We start from the raw sequence: 9512 nt of genomic DNA, 5'->3' as shown, positions 1-9512 counted from the left end.
CCAAGAAGCCGCTAGAAAAGAACAAGGGCATAGACTGGGGGGAGTGGCTTGGGGTATGTGTGTTACCAATCCCATTAACAAACCTTGGGCTTCCCCTCCCCAGGCTGCCTTGGGGCCTCTGCACTTATCCACCCCATTGATATTGAAATAAGAGGTCATCCATCAAGATGGAAACAGACCCTTTTCCCAGGGGGGCTGACAAGGGGTGGGCCTGTTGGAGAAAAGCTTGGAGAACCAGAGCACTGGCGTGGCAGGTGTGCTACAGAGCCAGCTGTGGTTTGAACAGAGAGAGGGGGGATTAATTGCCCTTGTCAGGGGGAAACGCTTCTGGATTTGACTGGGGAATATTGGGCAGCCTCAGGACAGAGGACAAGATGCCCCATTGTGGAAGGAACAGGGATGGCGGAGCGATGCTTTGCTAGAGACTGGAGGCATTTCTGGTTCTGTGCAAGCACAGGAATGTGGGCTAGGGAATTCTCTCCCAGATAGGCCAGTCGGTAACCTTCAGTCTCGAAAGACTATGGTATCGCGCTCTGAATGGTGGTTCTGGAACAGCATCTAGTGTGGCTGAAAAGACTGATTCGGGAGTGACAATCCCTTCCACACCAGGAGCAAGTGCAGTCTGTCCCTGGTCTGCCTCCCTGGCTATGGGTCTTCCTTCTTTGCCTCAGTCTGTTGGCCAAGTGTCTCTTCAAACTGGGAAAGGCCATGCTGCACAGCCTGCCTCCAAGCGGGTCACTCAGAGGACAAGGTTTCCCACCTGTTGAGGTCCACTCCTAAGGCCTTCAGATCCCTCTTGCAGATGTCCTTGTATCGCAGCTGTGATCTACCTGTAGGGCGCTTTCCTTGCACGAGTTCTCCATAGAGGAGATCCTTTGGGATCTGGCCATCATCCATTCTCACGACATGACCGAGCCAACGCAGGTGTCTCTGTTTCAGCAGTGCATACATGCTAGGGATTCCAGCTTGTTCCAGGACTGTGTTGTTTGGAACTTTGTCCTGCCAGGTGATGCCGAGAATGTGTCGGAGGCAGTGCATGTAGAAAGCGTTCAGTTTCCTCTCCTGTTGTGAGCGGAGAGTCCATGACTTGCTGCAGTACAGAAGTGTACTCAGGACTCAAGCTCTGTAGACCTGGATCTTGGTATGTTCCGTCAGCTTCTTGTTGGACCAGACTCTCTTTGTGAGTATCCCAGATAAAGGCCACACATTTTCCCAGTGCAGTCAACCAACTTTCCCTTCCTCTCAGCTTCCCGACACTCCTCACTCTTGCCCCACTCCAGTTAAGCAGACCAAAGGAGATCTGGAGATGCTGTCTAAGAGAATTTTCTGCTACAGGAAGGGGTTGGCTATATGACCTTGTGGGGCCCTTCCAATTCTATGATTCTAAGAAGATGAGGTGGTGGGTACTAGGGTATTTGTGCCCTGAATGATTGTGTCCTGGTCAGATGCCTTCTGGTCATTGGTGGTTTTTGACCTGGACATCCGCGTCTAGTCTAGTATATTATCTAATCTAATATACATGTATTGGGACACACATGTTCAGGACTGGAAAAAGGAGGGGCGCATTTGACTGGGACACAGTTGCCCAGGATGTTACAATGGCCTTGCAACTGGGAATGGTGCACTTGTAGAATGCTCATTGATTCCTGATCTGTTTCTCCATGGGGCACAATTCCCAGCTCCCAGGCCAAAGCGTCTTCCGCTGCCCAGCTGCCACCAGCCGAAGAGGGCTGTGAGAATCAGCCTTGAATTTCAGGCCGTGCCGTATGCTGGGAACCAGGGCCACCTGCCGGAACGGACGTCTCCCAGGGACGGGGCTTGGGAGCGGTATCGTTCCCGCGCATTAATCCGCAGTGACTCTGCTGGAGCGGCTCCAGATGGACAGCTATGGCTCCAGTTTCTCGTCTTGCACACCTGGACGTATCAGAAAAGCCGCTCTCATCCAGGGGCCAGGAAGTACTCGCAGCTCTCGTTCGAGACAACAAACCAACAGAAGCATCTGTTCTTTGTTTGGCTCCTATGAAAAAGGGAAGAATAAAAGACAATATGTTTCCCATTCCCCCTCGAGATGCCGGGTTTTTTTGTGTGGGGGGGGGAGGATGAGACCTCACTAATGTGCTGGAGAAGAGCCATTGTTCTCAGGCCAATCCACTGATGGTGACACAGGATACTTCCTCCCAAAAGCTGTAAACACAGGCAGGCTTTTCCAGCCATGGGTTCGGCCTTTCCCACAACAGACAATGCAAAGACTTGGGCCGGGGGCCCTGGAGGACCGATGTTTAGCCAGCTACGGGTGGGAAAGAGGTAGAGGAAGGAAAATGGCAGAGGAACAAGAAGAAACCTGAGTCACAGGGAATATCTTGGAATCTGAGTGTGTATTGTGTCTATACAGGCACAATACACAATACAGGGGCTATCAGGAGCATTAATGCTCCTGCCTAACACTGGAAAACCCCCCCCCCCCCATTCCTGATCAATCAATGGAGAAATTCCAAGTTTTCCGCTTCCATTCCCAGATGTTGGTCCTTTCTCTAATCTGAAGTGTGTGTTTGTGTGAATGAGAAGCAAAAAACCCACCACATCCTCTACCATTCTGTTCCCTTGTGGCTTGGCTCGGTGGCATCCTTGGTTACGTGGGAAACCCCCTATGCTAAGTGGTGCCAGTTAGATGCTCCCAAATGCCCTGCCCTGCAGATCTTGCTAGTTATCATCTGGGGTGGTGCGTATACCCAGTTTTAGCTTTCTGGTTGGCTCAGGGAGACCTCAAGCCTTCTGCGGATCCCCTAAGGGTTGAGGGGCTTCTGATCCAATGGGAAAGCCCACACACATTGGAGGTGTGTGTGAGCGCAAGCCTTTCTCAGAAGATTCGTCCAACATGTTCCCAGGAGAACAACTATGGATACTGGCTCCAACTCCGTCAGCAGCACATCCAGGCTTCCCTCACCCATTACTCAAGGAAAGGCCTGAAATTATGTACATAGGTGCCCTTTTCAGATCTTCCATACAGTGGCATCACAAGGGCTTGTGTCACCCGGTAAAGGAGGCAATGATGGCCCCCGTGATGGACCTCCTCCCATGCAGTGCATGAGGCAATGCTCTGGGCTGTGGGCATGAACATAAGAACATAAGAACAGCCCCATTGGATCAGGCCATAGGCCCATCTAGTCCAGCTTCCTGTATCTCACAGCGGCCAACCAAATGCCCCAGGGAGCACACCAGATAACAAGAGACCTGCAAGTCTTCCTGGGAATTGTAGTTAAGAACATAAGAACAGCCCCACTGGATCAGGCCATAGGTCCATCTAGTCCAGCTTCCTGGATCTCACAGCGGCCCACCAAATGCCCCAGGGAGCACACCTGATAACAAGAGACCTCATCCTGGTGCCCTCCCTTGCATTGGCATTCTGACATAGCCCATTTCTAAAATCAGGAGGTTGTACATGCACATCATGGCTTGTAACCCGTAATGGATTTTTCCTCCAGAAACTTGTCCAATCCCCTTTTAAAGGCATCCAGGCCAGACGCCATCATCACATCCTGCGGTAAGGAGTTCCACAGACCAACCACACGCTGAGTAAAGAAATATTTTCTTTTGTCTGTTCTAACTCTCCCAATACTCAATTTGAGTGGATGTCCCCTGGTTCTGGTGTTGTGTGAGAGTGTAAAGAGCATCTCCCTATCCACTCTGTCCATCCCCTGCATAATTTTGTATGTCTCAATCATGTATGTCTCAATCATGTCTCAATCAGGGGGGCCTCAGGCGCTTCTTTTCTAGGCTGAAGAGGCCCAAACGCCGTAGTCTTTTCTCGTAAGGAAGGTGCCCCAGCCCAGTAATCATCTTAGTCGCTCTCTTTTGCACCTTTTCCATTTCCACTATGTCTTTCTTGAGATGCATCGACCAGAACTGGACACAATACTCCAGGTGTGGCCTTACCATTGATTTGTACAACGGCATTACAATATTAGCCGTTTTGTTCTCAATACCTTTTCTAATGATCCCAAGCATAGAATTGGCCTTCTTTATTGCCGCCACACACTGGGTCAACACTTTCATCGACCTGTCCACCACCACCCCAAGATCTCTCTCCTGATCTGTCACAGACAGCTCAGAACCCATCAGCCTATATCTAAAGTTTTGATTTTTTGCCCCAATGTGCATGACTTTACACTTACTGACATTGAAGCGCAGCTGCCATTTTGCTGCCCATTCTGCCAGTCTGGAGAGATCCTTCTGGAGCTCCTCGCAATCCCAGGAGTCATTAAACCAGGGCTACAAGCCAAGCTACCACACTTTCCTGATCTGTCACAGACAGCTCAGAACCCATAAGCCTATAAGCTCAGAACCCATCAGCCATGGTGATGCCACGTTCCATTGGTTTTGAGTATAGCTTTTGATAGACAGATGCCTGATCTTGCCTGATCTCGGAAGCTAAGCAGGGTCAGGCCTGGTTAGTACTTGGATGGGAGACCACCTGGGAATACTGGGTGCTGTAGGCTTATACCATAGTCTTTCCATGCCCGATCTCGTCTGATCTCGAAAGCTAAGCAGGGTCAGGCCTGGTTAGTACTTGGATGGGAGACCACCTGGGAATACTGGGTGCTGTAGGCTTATACCATAGTCTTTCTATGCCCGATCTCGTCTGATCTCGGAAGCTAAGCAGGGTCAGGCCTGGTTAGTACTTGGATGGGAGACCACCTGGGAATACCGGGTGCTGTAGGCTTATACCATAGTCTTTTGAGACTGAAGGTTGCCAACCATTTTTGATAGAGTAGAGATATTTCAATGCCATTTGTTTCCTTGAATTCTGCATGAAATTGCACATTAAAAAATTTTGACCAGTAGTGGTGTCACTTCCCCATGTGCGCCACCCAGTGTGGCCTGCACCTCCTCCACCCCCTTCAACCCCTCTAGCAATGCCACTGCTCAGCACTAGTCCAAAACAATGCATTCCATTCTACCACCTGTGTGTGTGTGTGTGTGTGTGTGTGCGTGCAGATGAGACTTTCATATTTTCTAAGAGGTGTGTTAAAAACCAACAACAGGGTTTTCATTGCCGGACGCTGGAAGCAGGTCACCTCTGTCATCCTGCGTCTTATTCCCTCCACTCCCACATACATCAGCATTTGGCTCCTTGAATCCTGGCTCAGGGGCAGGGTGGGGAACCAGAGGCAGCTCCCAGCAAGATGAGGTCACAGAATGAAATGTCCAAACCCCCCAGTCCTTGGAAACCACAAACCTGCAAAGACAGCAGCAGTTCCCAAGGCCGAGTTCAGAGAGGAAAGCTTTTTGCCCTTGCCTTGGGAATCGGAGGCATGAGCTAGATGGAGAAGTATGAGTAACCGTTTTCCAAGTGCAGCTAGCCTAGCACAGCAAGGCTGGAGAGAAAAGGATGGGCTCAGTCCACTAGGTAGAAGAACCAATCACCCCAGATCTCGGTGTTTGCTGCTTTGAAAACAGCGACCGAGGGCGGTTTATCAGGGGAAGGGAGGGGGCCTACAGCTACCATCTGCTACTGCAACCTGGGGGTCCCAAATCCCGAGAGAACTGTGCAGAGGAATGCTCGCTGCTGATGTGTATCCCATCTGTTTCTCCTCTCCGCAACAGCTTCCCAAAGACCACAACAAGGACGGGAATCCTCTCCCCTCTGTCTTTGGCAGCAAATCAGTGTGACAACAAAGCACACCATGCCCCAGCTGGAGGAAAGTACAGCCGGCGCATTTTGAAATGGGACAGGCTACCTCTGCTCCAGTACCCTGGCATCATTTCTCTGGGCCTGGCATCAGCTTCTAACAGCATTCTGAGTTACCCAGTTGCCATTCCCTTCCCCAGCCTTTCCCCCCCCCCTATCAAATTGCAGGGGTGGGGGGGCAATTCCAGTCCAAAGCCATGGTGGGGGCAGATTTAATGCCCCCCTAGTTGCCAAAAATCTGTGCAGATCCTCAAACCAGTGGCAAAATTTCTACAGACAGCATGGGGACATCCTCATGCGAGCCAAAGCATGCGTTCTGCCACTGAGTTGGGGCTTCTCCTTCCCTTAAGGGTGCTGACTAACCACCAATGTGGATGCTACAGATTGCATAGGATCAGTGGCATCGCTAGGGGGTGTGGGGGTGGAAGCCACACTGGGTGATGTGCAAGTGGGGGGGGGGGGCTAACACCACTACTGGCCCAAATTTTTTAAATCTTGGTATTTTCAAATGGTACCATCAGGTTATATATCAAGCGATGCGTAATTTCATGCAGAATGCAAGGAAACAAACCATGTTGAAATAGCTCTAGGCGATCAAAAGGTATAGCCAAAAAATGTATAGCAGGGGCAGGACAATGGTACATCACCACGTCCACCATTTGGGGCGTTGCCCACTGCATGGGAGGCAGTCCATCATAGGGGTGGCAAGCTGGCCTCCCGCACCAGGTGATGCAATCCCTAGTGACACCACTGCCTAGGATGAATCCAAGGAACATGGGTCTCGAATGAAGTCTCCCATCTTCTCTGTGCCTTTGAGCTGTAAGCAGTAGGCAGATGTTTAGCCTAATCTACAGCCTAATCACTGATTAACTCAAGCCAATGGGATCCCTTCAGCTTAATGACAATTCCAATTATCCTGGGGTCTTCCACTGATACAAGCAATCTGCTGTCCCCTTGCTCAGCAACAGATGTTTCACTCGCTCAAGCAAAGCAAACCCACACAGACAGCCTGCTGGTTTTTTTGCCACCAGGGACACCGAGGAATTGATCATCACAAAACAGGGACAACTGGTTGGCAACCTTCAGTCTCGAAAGACTATGGTATAAGCCTACAGCAGCCGGTATTCCCAGGCCGTCTCCCATCCAAGTTCTAACCAGGCCTGACCCTGCTTAGCTTCCAAGATCAGACGAGATCAGGCATCTGCAGGGTAACAGGGACAGACTCTGCCAGATCAAGGTGTTGCCTAACCAGGGGAAATCCAGAGATTTTAAAAATATATTTTATTCTCATGGCACACTGACCTCAATGGTCTTTGTTGTGATGCCACTGATGGCTTCCGGGAGACTCCACCGGGTTCTGTGGCTCTGTTTCTAGTGCAACTGTCTGTAGTAATGAATTGTCTGTCCTTCCTCTGCCGGATCTGTGGAACTCCTTGCCACAGGATGTGGTGATGGCGATTGGCCTGGAGGCCTCTAAAAGGGGATTGGTGGAGGAAAAGTCCATCACAGGTTCCAAGCCATGATGGGTATGTGCAACCTTGTGGTTTTAGAAGTAGGCTACCTCCGAATGCCAGATGCAAGGGAGTGGCAACAGTGTGAGCTCTCTGGTGGGCCACTGTGAGATACAGCAAGCTGGACTAGATAGGACTTCGGCCTGATCCAGCAGGCTCTTTTGATGTTCTTATGCGCGGCAGCACGCCGAAATCAAAGGTCCCTGAACAGGTCCCGGGGGCCAAGTGTTGCATCCATGCCCCTACTGTCTGCCACCAGGATACCATCTGTAACCAGGGCAGCCTTCTCCTGTGCTGAGCTGCCTGATCTTTCCTTCCTCGACTTCCTCTTCATACTTTATTTCATGCCCGTCTCTCAAGTTTTGCCAAGAACCAAATCCCTATTTAGTCATTCTGCAATTGCGGGTATTCCTGTTGTACTGCACTTAGCAGTGAGTAGACGGGGAGCCAGGGCCTAGGAGAGGGGGGTAAAGGGGGTAATTTGTACCTGGGCCCAGGGTCAGAAGGGGGGCCCAGAAGCCAAAGGAGGGGACCCAGAAATTTCCTGAGATTTTATGTTTTCCTATCTACTCAGACTTGTTGCCCACATGGGATACTAGGGACACTACTAATGCCACATGGGTGGGTAGACCTTGGCTCCAAAAGCTTTTCCAGCTGCCTCTACTCTCCCCCCCCGGTTCACCCCTCCTGCCCCTATTCTGCTCTCCCATCATCGCTCTCCCCTGCTCTGTTTCATTCATTCCCCTTTTCAAAGGGGGCCAAAAGAAACTTTGTACCCCCTGATAAAATTCCTCTCAGAGGCCCAGCGGGGAGCCACTAATAGAAATTCTTTATATAGCCCACTGAACCTTTATTGGTTCATGACCACTTTATTGGTCCACGTCCTGGAACGTGCTGGAATCCATAGCATGTATGCACTGCTGAAACAGAGAAGCCTGCGTTGGCTCGGTCATGTCGTGAGAATGGATGATGGCCGGATCCCAAAGGATCTCCTCTATGGAGAACTCGTGCAGGGAAAGTGCCCTACAGGTAGACCACAGCTGCGATACAAGGACATCTGCAAGAGGGATCTGAAGGCCTTAGGAGTGGACCTCAACAGGTGGGAAAGCCTGGCCTTCTTGGAGGCAGGCTGTGCAGCATGGCCTTTCCCAGTTTGAAGAGACACTTGGCCAACAGTCTGAGGCCAAGAGGCAAAGAAGGAAGGCCCATAGCCAGGGAGACAGACCAGGGACAGACTGCACTTGCTCCCGGTGTGGAAGGGACTGTCACTCCCGAATCGGCCTTTTCAGCCACACTAGATGCTGTTCCAGAACCACCATTCAGAGCGCGATACCAGAGTCTTTCGAGACTGAAGGTTGCCAACAGTCGAACCTTTATTGATATGGTAAATGTGGCGTGGCTCTTAAAAAGAGATGAATGGAGACATGAAACCAAAAAAGGGGACCCGGGCAGGGTTGTGCGGGGACACTGACGGCCCCAAACAAAAATCCTGCCTTTTCCTCACTTGTTCTGCTTTCTTTTTCCTCCTGTGCTATATTTACAACCCAGAGCTTCATGACCCCCCTAGACCTTCCAACATGGAGCTTGGAGCTGGGCCTTCTGCGTTGGCGTGACCGTAGATCCGCCTGAAAGAGGTGTCAAGAGGGCAGGAGTCAGAGGGTTGCAAGCACACATGTGTGGCGTCAGGCAGACACAACGGCTTTGTGTGTTGCAATGGCCCAGAAGGGCCCAGTTGCATCTTTTTTACTGCTCTTCCCGTCCCATCAATAGCTACTCAGTGCTCTCCAGTGGAATGTTCCAGGGAGCAGATGGCCAAACACAGTTGCCTGATGGCCCAGTCACAGGACAGTTTACTAGTGGGAAAGAGAGAGGGAGGGAGAAGGGAAGGAAGCCTCATATAAATATCCCTCCAGATGTTCAGAGGAGGCTCAAGGCAGCAGCAGGGTGGATCTAAGAAGAGACAGGCCTGCTTTTTTAAAGCCTCCTTCTGTTTTATCTGGAGATCATTTTCATGTTCAAGGATGTGCTCTTCACTGCTGACATCTCCCCAAACTGGAGAGTTTGCCTTGCCTGTTAATGGCATTTCCTTACCAAGCTTTGCTCTCGATGGATTTGATATCATCTTCCACCGTCACGGCCCACACCCTTGCCACCCTCTCTGGCCTTTTATTCCTTCTGAACCACCTTGCGGGTGCAAGAAAGATACTGACAAAATGCCAAGAGACAGGAGAAAGTACAAGAACCCACCTCCGTGGATACCAAATCCTGCAGATATTTGAATTCATGGGGACCCTCAGTGTGGCACTGTAAGA

General features: G+C 50.8%; 1 pseudogene; it reads left to right on the top strand.

The window, feature by feature from the left end:
• Positions 1-4605: 4605 nt before the first annotated feature.
• Positions 4606-4720, top strand: LOC136633947 (5S ribosomal RNA; annotated as a pseudogene).
• The last annotated feature ends 4792 nt before the right edge of the window (positions 4721-9512 follow it).

The sequence above is a fragment of the Tiliqua scincoides genome, chromosome 13, assembly GCF_035046505.1.
Source record: "Tiliqua scincoides isolate rTilSci1 chromosome 13, rTilSci1.hap2, whole genome shotgun sequence".
In the NCBI taxonomy this organism is placed as follows: Eukaryota; Metazoa; Chordata; class Lepidosauria; order Squamata; family Scincidae; genus Tiliqua; species Tiliqua scincoides.
Note: the sequence above shows the minus strand (reverse complement) of the source record. Positions and strands in the feature narration are given on the sequence as shown.